Source organism: Scyliorhinus torazame, chromosome 1, assembly GCF_047496885.1.
Source record: "Scyliorhinus torazame isolate Kashiwa2021f chromosome 1, sScyTor2.1, whole genome shotgun sequence".
NCBI lineage: Eukaryota > Metazoa > Chordata > Chondrichthyes > Carcharhiniformes > Scyliorhinidae > Scyliorhinus > Scyliorhinus torazame.
In genome coordinates, this window is record NC_092707.1 from 199,049,242 (window position 1) to 199,063,025 (window position 13,784).

General features: G+C 48.2%; 1 protein-coding gene across 2 annotated transcripts in view; it reads right to left on the reverse strand.

Annotated features, from left to right (window-relative positions):
* LOC140418355 (ephrin type-A receptor 7-like) overlaps window positions 1–13,784 on the reverse strand; it is a 906,389-nt gene that overhangs the window by 592,616 nt on the left and 299,989 nt on the right. The gene's annotated exons all lie outside the window — the stretch shown is intronic.

Consider the following 13,784-nt stretch of genomic DNA (forward strand, 5'->3'; position numbering starts at 1 on the left):
TGCTGCCTAAGCAGCCTCGGTGAGTTCTTGCAATGCATCTTGTAGATGATACATGCAGCTGCCACAGTTTTTCGGTGGTGGAGGAAATGAATGTTTATGGAATGTGTACCAATAAAGCGGGCTGCTTTGTCATGGATAGTGTTGAGCTTCTTGAGTGTTGTATCCCATCACATTCCTGACTTTGTGCCATTTAGATGGTGGACAGACTTTGGGGAGTCAGCAAGTGAGTTGCTTGCTTCAGTATTCATAGCCTCCGATCATTATATAGCTAACCCAGTTGAGTTTCTGGTCAAAGGTAAGCCACAAGATGTTGATGGTGCAGGATTCAGCAATGGTAATGTCACTGAGTGTTAAGGGTCGATGGTTAGATCCTCGCATTTTGGAGATGCTCATTGCCTTGCACTTGTGTTTTGTAAATGTTGCTTGCTACTTGTCAGCCTAAGCCTGGATATTGTTCAGGTCTTACTGCATTTGCACGTGGACTGTTTGTATCTGAGGACTAGGGGGTGTTGCTGAACATTGTGCAATCATTAGCGAACATTCCCACTTCTGAACTTATGATGGAAGGGAGGTCATCAATGAAGCAGCTGAAGTTGGTTGAGCCTCGGACACTACCCTGATGAACTCTTGCAGTGATGTCCTGGAACTGCGATGATTGACCTCCAACAACCGCAACCATCTTCCTTTGTGCCAGGTCTGACTCCAAACAGCAGAAAGTTTTCCCGCTGTTCCCATTAATTCCAGTTTTGCTCGGGCTCCTTGATGCCACACATAGTCAAATGCTACCTTGATGTCAAGAGCAGTCACTCTTGGCTCACCTCTGACATTCAGTTCTTTTTTTCTTGTTTGAACCAAGGCTGTGATAAGGTCAGGAGCTGAGTGATCCTGGAGGAACCCAGACTTAGCATAAGTGAGCAGATTCATGCTAAGCAAGTGCCGTTTGGTAGCACTGTTGATGAATCCTTCCATCACTCTTCTGATGATCAAGAGTAGACTGGCAGGGCGGTAATTGGCTGAGTTGGATTTGACCCGATTTTTTTGTGTCCAGGACATACTGGGCAGCTTGCCACATTGCTGGGTAGATGTCAGTGTTGTAATGGTCCTATGTAGACAATGTCAGTATTTTGAGTAACATGTCCCTAAATTTCTAAAATGTAAATTAGACGAGGACAAAAGTAACTCTTTTTCTTATATTTGCTTTTCTACTTACTTCTATTCATGCATTAATTAATAAAATCACAACTGATTTGAATTAATTTGTCTCTGCAACAAAACAAACATCATAACTCAAATCATCGCGTCCCTTTCCAGCTTTGCATTTTGGCAAAAGGCGGTAAACTCTCCATTCTAACATATTCTGCTCTTGCCATCACAGCTGCTTCCGTCAATTGCAATTCACCAGATTAAAATTTATTGGCTTTGAAAATTCAGTTTTAACTCTCAAACAAATGTCCTGATAATTTGGCCGCCAATAAGTTTTCTCCATGGAATAGTTTTTCCCGCTCAAGATATTGTAGTTTCTGACAGCATGCATTCAAGATGGTGCCGGAGTGTGGCGACTGCAAGCTCTCTCACACAGTTCCTCTTCCTATATCTCTTATAACCGTACTAAACTTTTAATACTTAATTCAAACACTAGCACTTCACCTGCTGCCTGTGTCTATGTATTTACATTGTGTATTTATGTATGTCCGATGTTTTTTTTCCATGTATGGAATGATCTGCATGGACTGTAAGCAGAACAATACTTTTCACTGTACCTCGATACACGTGACAAGAAATCAAATCCTATCCAGTATCACATTCACATCAACACTCACATCAAGACTGTTTTTGATAAGATGGCAGTAGAGAAATTAGAGACCCATTTAACAAAGCTAAAAGGTATTTATAGTATAGAAACTATAACCCAACAGGTCCATGCCAGTATTTATGCTCCACATGAATCTTCTCCAAACCTTTGTTCTTCGAATCCCAGCGATATAACCTTTTGTTCCTTTCCCCCTCATGTGTTTATCTGGCTTCTCCTCAGCCACACTCGGAGGCAACGAATCCCATATTAAAGAACATAGAACATACAGTGCAGAAGGAGGCTATTCGGCCCATCGAGTCTGCACCGACCCACTTAAGCCCTCACTTCCACCCTATCCCCGTAAAATAACCCATCCTAACCTTTTTGGTCACTATGGGCAATTTATCATGGCCAATCCACTTAACCTGCACGTCTTTGGACTGTGGGAGGAAACCGGAGCACCCGGAGGAAACCCACGCAGACACGGTGAGAACGTGCAGACTCCGCACAGACAGTGGCCCAGCAGGGAATCGAACCTGGGACCCTGGCGCTGTGAAGCCACAGTGCTGTCCATTTGTGCTACCGTGCTGCCCGTTCCTACCAATCTCTGGGTAAAGTAGTTGATCCTGAATGTCCTGTTAGATTCATTGGCGACTCCCTCATATTTATGGATCCCCGTTTTCGTCTCATCCGCAAGTGGAAACATGTTTTCTATATCTAATTCATTAAACTCTTCATAATCCTAAACACCTCTATCAGTTCACCTTTCACTCTCCGCTTTCCTGAAGAAAGAGTCCTCGTCTCTTCAATACTTCAGATAAATAAACTTCTCCGTTCTGATTTTAAAAAAAATTTAGAGCACCCAATTCTTTTTTTTCCAATTAAGGGGGAATTTTTAGTGCTGCAAATCCACCTATCCTGCACATCTTTGGGTTGTGGAGGTGAGACCCACGCAGACACGGGGAAAATGTGCAAACTCCACATGGACAGTGACCCAGGTCCTCGGTGCCTGAGGCAGCAGTGCTAACCACTATGCCACCCCTACCTCTCTGATGTCACCCTTGTAGATCTGGGGTTTTTTGCACATTCTCCAGCACATCTATATCCGTTTTATAATATGGAGCCCATAACTGTGCATTGTGTGATTTAACCAAGGTTTAGTTCAAGTTTAAGGTAGCTTCTGTGATTTTCAATTCTACCCCTCTAGAAATAAACCCTAGTTCTCATAGAGTCAGAGAGTTTAACAGCACAGAAAGAGGCCCATCGGCCCACCATGCCTCTACAGGTCATCAAAAACGTACCTATTCAGTAGAAGGGAAATTTAAACTCAAAAAGTTAACTCTGTGCCTCTCCACAGATTCTGTACCACCTGCTGAGTTTATCCAGCATTTTCTGTTTTTATTTTGGATTCCGAGCATTCGCAGTGTTTTGCTTTTTATTAACTTTGTCTTTTTGTAAATGGCCTCATTGGGCAGTTTTGCTACATTTGGTGATTTGTGTACCTGCACTTTTTCTGCAAGTGATAATTGCATTTGTTTCTCAATTTCACCCCAATTTTCTCTGCCAACTTTGACCTGACTGATGATTTTATATTTCTACCATTGTGACTTACTCATGGACTAAATTAGTGACACCCATTTAGCAGGGCAGAAACAGAGCTAATGGCGAGATGCGCCGTTTTGCCGGCACCCAGGTTTTCCCAACAGTGTGGGGCTGCCCCACAATGGGGAACCCCATTGACCGGCCTGCATAACAGAGAATCCCACCGGCGGGTCGAGGCAGAAATGTGCTGCGGCGGGAAGGAAAATCCAGCCCAATGAATCTGATAGTAATTCTCTACATCCACAAAATATGGGACTCTGCTGTTACCAAAATGAGCTAAGCCAGAGTACCGAGCGTTTCAACATTAGAGAATCATGCATGTAGCCACATACTTGTTCAATAAGAGCACGTTCTGAAGACTGGTTTCTGCTGATACTTTTCAGCGGTTTCATGGATCCAACATTATGTTCTGTGTGCTTCAGCCTCCGGTACAACCAATGACATGAAAATGTACATAGAATTTACACCACATACCAGTCATCCTACTGGTTTGATCTGGCACGTATGCTCTTGCCACAGCATACAAAGCTATGGACCAAGTGCTGGAAAATGGGTTAGAATAGATAGGTGCTTGATGGCCGGCACAGTCATCATGGGCCCAAGGGTCTCTTCTTTTGTGCTGGAAGGTTCTGTGACTATGGACGCAATTTTCCCAAAGCGTTGCACCAAGCGCCGATCCCGTTGCTCCGGTTGCATAGCGGGAGAGGCCTAAAGTGGGTTTCGTGTATGGAATCGAGCCGAGCGTGATGCACCTGACCCGCTACGCCCAGTGCAACCTGGGTTGGGGGGGGGGGGGGGGGACTCTGGATGGCCCGGCACCATCGGATGGAGATCCTGCGAGACAATGGACATGTGGTCAGTGAGAGGGAAGGATCATTTTGTCTGACATGAACATTTAATTTGAACCAGTTCATCTGGGTGAAGGGGCAATGGATGTACACTTCGGTGACTGCTCTCTGCCAGGACAATCCCACGATTTCCAGGCCCCTTCCTCAAAGGGGATGAGGATTTGAATCTCTGGTACGCAGCCCCCCCCCCACTGTCTTGGCCCTTTCCCGCTTATATGGGCTATCTTTTCCTGCGGGGACAAAGAGGAACAATTTTGGGTCGCATCCTTAATGGGCCAGTGGGATCTATTGCAGGTGGCACCACATCTTGTAGCCATCTGGGATACCCACGAGCCGATTACAAAATGGACACTTACAAAGACTGCAGGGAAAATTGGACAATGCTAAGAAACGAGCAAGCCCTGTCTGTTGATTAGAACCTTGAACTCAGACAGGACAGAAACTACCAAACGATTTACATACTAATGAGCCATCTCTGGGGACAAAAGGGAAACATTTAGATACACAATGTTAGGACAGACACCCCGGCGCCAGAAGAAGCTAAGACAAAGCTGACTGACAGTCACCAGGACACGCCCAGCGATCAGGGAACCACCCCTCTATTGGAGGAAAATCGATACCGATGATTGGGAAAGACCCAATTAGTTGAGGCTAAGTTCAAGGCCCGCCCAAAAGAGCGCAAAGCCCTTTTGAGTATAAAAGGTATCCCCCAAGGGAGAACGCTCTCCTTTGGCTTTGGCTCTCAGCGAAGAGAGAGACCTGCCTAGCAGCTACAGCAGACCAAGTAAGTTCCAAGTCAACGCACGCTACGAGATAGACGCTCCTAGTTGCTACCCTGTAAACAGCTACCCAAAATGCGACTTGGGGCGCGATTTACTGGCCACATCCCGCCAGAATCGGAATGGGCCGCGACTGGTAGATTCCAGGAGAGGCCTCTTCCAGGATTCCCAATAGACATTACGTTTCATGAGATCTTTGGGGATTTCGGGCAACGTTGTGATCTGGATTAGGGCCACAATGGGCGGGACCCAGACTTGCAGAGTGATCGAACTGGCTCCCGGGATCTACCGGCCTCGCCGAGGAGACCGCAGCCTGGAGCCGTTCAGCATTGGTCCCCACAAACGAGGACCAAGCGGAATGGCACTTGGGGGCTTTCCCATGTGTGAAGGGTGGATGGTATCTGGGCCTGGTGGCACCCTGGCACTGCTGCCACCTGGGCATGTTGGCACTGCCAGCCTGGCCACCTGGGCATCCTGGCAGTGCCACCCCGAGGACCCCCCCCCCCCCCGACAGGTGAGTTGGGGCATTGGTGGGATCCGCGGTCGCCTCAGGAGAGACAATAGATCGGGGCGCCATTTACCTGCACTGAGGAGCTCCACCCACCAGATATCCTTAGTGCAGGAAATGACACTAAGTGCGGCCTCAGTGAGGCATCCGGGACCCGAAAACACAACAGTGCGTTAGATGACGGGGTCGTTCCCTGCCTATGACTCACATCCTCCCCAACCCACACACAACCTTCTATTCCTTTCTTCCTCATCTGCTTATCTAGAGATTGCCCTGAAATGCACCTATGGAACTCGCCTCATCTGGGTGACAGCGAGTTCTGCTTTGTCACCATATTTCTGGTAATTTGAATACACAATATCATTTTGCAGCTTATTTGAATGAATTCCGTCAGTGAGCAGCAGAGCCAAAGCAATCTAGGCAAAAGCACAATGACATTTCCATGTTGCACCTGCGAAGAGTACGTAAGCCAAAACAAGCAGTGCATCTGCACCAATGTTATGAAATGTTACAAAGTTACAATTCCACACATTACTGTCAGCGAATCTTGAAAGAAAACTCAACATTTTGTTCAACTTCACGTGCACGAAGACATTGTATTACACTGTAGTTCAGTTGCTTTTTAGATTTAAATGATTTCTGGCTCACTGACAGACTTGGAAGCCATGGTACTTTTAAGCTTAATTAATATGGCTTTAGCGAGATTCTGTGAATGTTTAAAAATACTATATTCTGCAGACTAAAAATCTGCACACCTCCATTTTTCCACCAATCCAATTTAAAAAAAAAAGATATTTGAGAGAGTGCAAGAAGTGAAACTGGTCAGCTTGCATTAGGGTGTGTATCTATAACTCCACTGTGTAGAAAGATGTTGGCCACCTTTCTTATTGAAAATGATATCCATTTACTATTCCCAAGGACAAGCCACAGGCATCCAAACAACAAGTTATAGCCTTGCAACGTTAAATAAAATCAATGTATTTGAGTAAATGTTACTGCGGCATTTAGTGATGTTCTCTCCTGACACTTCCAGCTCATTGAACCGAGATTACAAAGGCCAGATTGAGATCATCTGATTCTGCTGGAATGTCCCTGAGGGGGTTGCCAATTCTCCGGGGTTGACCTGGAGTCTCCAGCAGTTGAAGATCGATTGTCGAGACACTGCTGTACACAATCATGGAGAAAAGTCATGGAGGCACAAAAACAGAAGTCTCATTTTAAATATTTTCTTTGAACATTATTGGTGGAAAAAAAAAAGTTGTTTGGCTAACAGTCAAGCATCGTCCGATTGGGCAATGAGACTTTTTCCTCTCCAATTGGCGTAGAAAGGCAGAGTGTCATGGAGGATGGATGTGTTGGCCAACTAATGGTTGGAGTGTGGGGAAACCCATGTGATGAAACCTCCAGGAATGCATTTGATCACAGTTGGCAACACTAGTTACTCTGTCTGTTTGGTCACATTCCTGGAATTGAGATCACGTGACCTCCTGCTTCCTACCTTGCCACCCGTACAGCTTTGCAATTAGCTGCCTGGTACTCCCATCTTCATGAAGCACCAACTAGAAAGCCAAACAACTCTACATTACCCAAATCGATGGGTGCGATTCTCCAGAAAGATTTCTTCATGTTGTAATGAGTGGGAATTGCCGCGAGCTTCCCAGCACTTAACCCAGCGAGACCGACAACGCTGTTAATTGGTCCACTTAATTAGGGTTCATGGGCTTCTCACCGCAAATAAAGGCTCGCCATATGATTTGCCGGGACCGCGCTCACCAGGCCCCCCCCCCCCCCGCTAACAAGGTTGAGCAGCACTTGAGCTCCACTTGCTCCACCAACTCCAGCCAGCTCGCAACAATGGCACTGAGGAGACCAGCCCGAAGATTCGGAGACATTGACCAGGGCAGGCTGCTGATGCAGTGGAGGGCAGGAGGGATGTCCTGTTCCCCCGAGAGTCCAGGAGGATTAGCCAAAGGGCAGCCAGTGCTGCCTGGGACAAGGTGGAGGCGGGAGTGTGACAAGTAGGACTGGCCTCCAGTGCAGGAAGGTCATTGACCGAAACCGGGCAGCATGATTAAGTAGACACCCCCGCCTCCCCCCACCCCCGAGACCTTCCACCTCCATGGGAGCGTTTACCTCCTCCCCCTTCAGCCCCACCAACCCTTCCTCCAACCCCTCTCCCTTCAACCCCCTACCCCTCTTTCACACACACCCACCCCCACCATTGTGAACCACACATGTGGCTGACAACGACCTCTCTTTGTCTCCTCAGGAAAAGCTCTCCCACAATCGTCAGGAGAGGGCCCAGATTGGCGGTGGCATGCCCGACAAAAGAATCCTCACCACCTTCGAGGAGCATGCCTTGGAGGTGACTGGGGTGGCAAAGGACAGAGTGGTCACAAAAGTGGAGGCTGGCGGACACCACAGGTGAGGAACCACCAGGCCTCACCCAAAGGACCTCTCAAACATTAGTTGATATTGCCTTACTGACTGACCCATCTCTCCCACTGACCACATGTCCACCAGCCAACGGCACCGGCCGATCCTGGTCGGACCCTTTCCAGCCTCCCAGACGACCCCGGGGGAGAGCTCCGAGGAAGACACGATCGAGGGGTCACAGTTATCATCCCCACCCTCCACAATAATAATAATCTTTATTGTCACAAGTAGGCTTACATTAACACTGAAATGAAGTTACTGTGAAAAGCCCCTAGTCGCCACATTCCGGCGCCTTTTCGGGTACACGGAGGGAGAATTCAGAAGGTCCAAATTACCTAACAGCACTTCTTTCGGGATTTGTGGGAAGAAACTCGAGCACCTGGAGGAAACCCACGCAGACACGGGGAAAACGTGCAGACTCTGCACAGACAGTAACCCAAGCAGGGAATTGAACCTGGGATCCTGGAGCTGGGAAGTAACAGTGTTAGCCACTGTGCTACCGTGCCGCCCATACACACACCTTGGTTGGAAATGTTAGTGGCCAGGCATCTGGGACACAATTTGGTGAGCACCACATGCTATTGATGCCCAGGCAAGACAGCAGCTGGAGGTCTGAAAGATCCCAGAACCCAACTGGGTCCCAGCCTGATGCTGAGCCTGTGGAACAGGGTTACCCAGAGCTGATGGAGATGTTAGGGAGCAGCCGGTACATTCAGAGAGAGATATCAGCGACACTCCAGCAGATCAACCTGGCAGTGCCCATGTCAGCTGGAAGTGCCATCTGGCCAACCCCCCCCCCCCCGAGTGCCGATTCATCTGGTCCCTATTTGTGGGGACCAGTACCAAACGGCGCTCGCCTGAGGTCCCCAAGGCGAAGGGATTTAATCCCAAAACCTCGGGTTCCTTGGGAATTTGCACTTTTGAGTGTGGCTTACTGCCTCGCTCTAATGTGCAGATTTGTCAAAAAGTGATCCCACTCATTTTGGGTGGAATTGAATCCCGCGAGGCATTGCGTGTCGATTCGATTCCATGAGCGGGGTCTCCCGGCACAGTGTGGCCAAAGGATCACGCCCTTAGAATTTCTTTTCACGTTGGGAACCTGAACTCCGAGATTGGGTTTCTTTTTCAAAAGGGTGGCCTGATCTGAGTGAGTTTGTGGGTCCCCCACACGCACCACCCGTGGGCAATGTAAAGCCTCACACACATGGGCCCCACACACCTTAATTTGAGGACACCCAGCTATGGGATCACTGGAGGCTCCCCTCTTCAGGTCCGAAAGCGCTCTTACAGCATTCCCTACCTTCCAGATCCCCACCCGCCACCCCCCAACCTGCCAGAGTCCCCTACTTACCTGCCCTGCATACCCCCACCCTTCAAACCCCCTTCCACCCTCCTTTCATGGGCATGGTTCCACTTGGCCCCTGACCCTTGGCAGTGCCACCGTGGCACTTGAGAACCCTTACACGGACACGCTGGAACCCAGGCAGTGCTCCTGCCAGCTTGGCAGTGCCAACTGGGCACCTTGGCAGCGCCAGGCTGGACAGTGCCAAGGTGGCATGTTCCAGGGGGAGGGCCAGGGGGCACTGGCCCTGACCACCCAGGAGTGTCCGATGGCCCGGGAGACCTCCCCTCGGGTCCATTCCGCCTGCAAATGTGAACCAGCACTGATCGGCGCCCGGCTCCGACCTCGCTGGGGAGGATGGAGAATCGAGGGAGGCTGTTGGATGTTGGGTCAGTTTGCCGAAGCCGCACGTGACGCTTGGTGCCGCCCCTTGTGGGTGGCATTCTGACTCCAACGCCTTGCGGGACCTGGGTAATCCCGTGAGGCGTGAAGGCCGTCAGGAAGCCCGCGAGCGGGCTCTTCCGGCATTCACCGACCGCACCGTGTTCAAGGGAGAGCGCAACGTGGCCGGTGGATTATACCCGATGATTCTTGAGTATCAGCCTCATATTTTTATAATGAATAAAATATAAATGTTCCAAGAGAATTAAAAAACATAATTTATCACTTTCCCAATGATTTTATATCCTTTAATTGCTCATAGCAGAGTACTGGAGGCTTCTGGTGCACAGACCAGCCCTTAGTGACATACAAATTAACTGTAAATCAAGTTCTGCAATAGGATTTCTACCAGTAACAGAAGGGCTAACTAAAGTTGCGGTGGCGCTCATCCATCTTCCAGACGTACAGTGGACGCTGATCGTGCCAAAAAAGTTCCAAATAATACATAAGTAAATGTCGGTCCTAGCCAGATCATTTTAATGCCTTGAATGCTGCTGCACTGGAGAAATATATGCCCATTTTATATTAGCCAGATCATAAATGTCGGTGCTGATAATTCCTCCCTAATCCTCAAATTTGTTCCCCGCCACTTGCTGAGATGCCTGGTTCCTTTCACATGGCAATCTCTCCTCAGCGACCCACTGAGCACCAAAGCAATTTTGAGAAGTTTGCGGAACGATAGAAGTTATTTCACAGAGATTTAACGTCACTAATTTAACAGTTCTAGTCGGCTGAATTTTCCGAGCCCTTTCCAAATAACTTTCTCTGATCAGCACACACAGTTCCAGGGAAATAATTGTTCTGTTGCCAAGCTCCGTGCCTCCTTATTCTCGAAAGTGCGCAAAAGCAACTGAAATCTGGCTACCTCCTTACAACACGCACAACAGTTTATCATCCCTTTTTGATAAACCATTCCCCAGCATCCTCAGAGTGAATACAGCACATGTACGATTTTGTGGAGAGTCTTAATTTTGTAGGCTAATTCCAATTAATGTTACCAAGCAATGAAGTGAAAGTTGACATTTTATCTTGTGTACTTACCTGCATGATAATGTGCTTTTGACATAGAAATGGCAGTCTGTCCTTCATTTTATTCCTGCAGGAATTAGTGATAAATTGTACAATGGGATAGGTGGCTTATGGGCAGGGACTCCATTAGTTTAAAAAAATATACTTCATGGGATGTGGGCATCCCTAATTGCCCTCAAGGATGCATTTAAGAGTCAGCCGCGTTGCTGGCCATCACTAAATACCCTCAAATAGAGTGAGTGGCTTGCTAGGCCATTTCAGAGAGCATTTAAGAGTCAACCTCATGGCTGTGATTATGGGGCGGGGTTTACTGACAAACCTGCCACGTGATTTTTGGCGGTGGAGGTGTCCCGCCAACGGGATTTACCGATCCCGTCATTGTCAGTGGGATTTCCCGGTGACTGCACCCCTCGTTGCTGGGAAATCAGTGCGCCGGCGTGGAATGGGAATATCCCACCGGCGTGAACAACTGGTAGATTACGCCCATGGAATCACATATAAGCCAGACAGGGAAAGGTTTCTTTCCCTAAAGGATATTAGTGAACCAGATGGGTTTTTACAACAATCAGCAATGACCTGTCCAATATTTATCCTGCAAGCAACATCTCTAATATGACCAGGTGGCCACTATGTTATTGCAAAAATGGGATCTTCTTGTGCAGAACCTGATTGTCATATTTCCGATATTACAAAAGTACTCAATTGGCTACAAAGCACATATGGGACATTCAGTGGTCGTGAAAGGTGCTTTATGAACGCGAATATTTTTTTATTGCCATTGAGGAGCCAACCAGGACCCGGGATCTGTCAGCCAATGACATTAGGGCTTCCAGTCCCACATGACCCCCAATACATACTACCACACGCTTCACAAGTGACACCCCTGAAAAGTGGTTGGAGAATCTTTTGGCCCCAATATTACAACATTGGTTGGTAGCAAATATCCTGATCCAGAACTGGTGGCAGCTCACATGTCTCAATACGGAGGCCAAAATTGGGCCTCAGGCTCCATGTCAACAAAATTGTAGGTGCCTGCTGCCTTGACAGACATCTAAAAACCTTCTCAAAAAACAATTTGAAGCTGTTCACCTTGCCATTAGCAGGTTTGAGGGAGAACTGGGCCATGCTATCAAATGTGCTGTGGAGCCTGGCTGCACATTACAGAGTGTTTTGGGAATGTCCACTGTAGCCATCTGAGATGGCCACCTGCAAAGGACCATGGGAATTATGGCCAACCCAGGACTCAGACAGATACAGAGCTTCTGTGTATTTGAAACGCAGGTAGCTAGACCTGATCGAAAAACCCGCTCGTTTGCATTTTAACGGCCCGTTCCCCAGAACAATAGGACTCCAATCAAGAAACCGGTACAGCCCCAGACTGATCGGCGCCACTCCCTTTACTCAGAGAGCCCAACTGCCAAGGCCAATGACCGCTAAGGACCTGCACAGCCACCAAGGCACCCGCCCCTTTATTGGCCAAAATCGAAGGCAGTGATCAGAGCCCTGTTGAACTATGGGGTCCAAGATCAAGGACCGCCCCAAAGAGCGCGAAATCCCAGAGGGATAAAAGGGGACACAGCCATGTGTTCTGTCTCTTTTGAATCCGGCCTGTGCCAGCCTCCTTTGAATCCGGCCCGTGCCAGCCACCTGTAGCAGCAACAGCCAGCCAAGTTCAAGACCAACGATCGCTACCTGATGGATGAGCCCAACAGAGACAAAGCCACTTCTTCAAACCAGCCACATTAGATCAAGATAAAGGCCTTATCCACTTGCACAGTGCCGGTCGCCCTGAAGCTAAGTATAGGTTATTGTAGCTGATAGGTGTAGTTTAACTCGTAGTAGATATTGTGTTTGCATGTCGAAGTAATCCTAGTGTGTGTAAATAAATCATCTTTGAACTGACTAACTGGTTGTGTGGTCATTTGACCGATATAAGGGAAAGACTTGTGGTTCACCGAGATAAATAGAAATACCCACAGTATTAGCAACACTGTTGGGACATAACATCATATTAGAAATAGAGCCTCATTATTAAAAAGAGCAACACAACTTGATAGGCTGCACACTCTTGGGATGAAGTTCACACTCCCATGACAATGGTTTTTAGGTGGGTGGGGGACAAGACATTGAAAGAACATTATTCCTTCCAGGTTCCCACCCACCGCAATCAAGCAGAGAGGTAAGTCACTCCCCCCTTTTGACAGCGCTAGCTGTCATTAAAGGGGATGTTTAAAGGGGCAATTTAAAAAGATCAGGGAAGTTTTAAAGTCCAGACAATGTGTGTGTGTGTGTGTGGGGGGGGGGGAGAAGACCAGGTTTGGGGGGGTGGGCTGCGTCAGTTCCGGAGAGGGTGGAGATTGGACCAGAAGCTGGGGTGGCTGGTGGGGGAGGTCTGTCCGGCGGTGGTGGAGAGGCGTTTGGACCAGATCATACGGGGAAGGGGGGCTGGGTCAGTTCAGGTCGAGGGAATGGGGGCAAGGTTGGACTGGGGATGGGGGGGATTCGTGTCATGCCTCCAGATGTTTTCTGCACAGAGTTGGATTATTTGGTGGGGAAAAAACGGGTTTGCAGCCTGCGAGCTATACGCCGCTTTCCCCACCTCAGCCAGCACTCTGTGCAGAGAATGGAAAATTCTGTCCAAGGGCTGGCTCCGAAGGGAGATTCTCAAGCCCCCCCCCCCCCCCCCCACGCCCCCCCCCCCTTTAAAAATTGCAGTGTGTCACAGGGGCATCAGAAGATGGACCGCCTTCATGAGTGCGTTATTTTCTGAAGCACCTCCCCACACGCACAATTGAAAAGCCTGCCCCAAGGTTAATCTACAATAGTTCAGTAACCACCAGATTCAAAAGAACTTATTCCCACATGTGCAAGAATAAAATAAATGTGTCTTGATTTAAAATTATTCAAAAATTAGGAAATAGGTTGGCTGGATAAAAGAAAATGGCATGGCGGGTGTGGAAGTTCTGTTTGGCTGGGCACAATCCGTATTAATCAGAGATGGGAATGT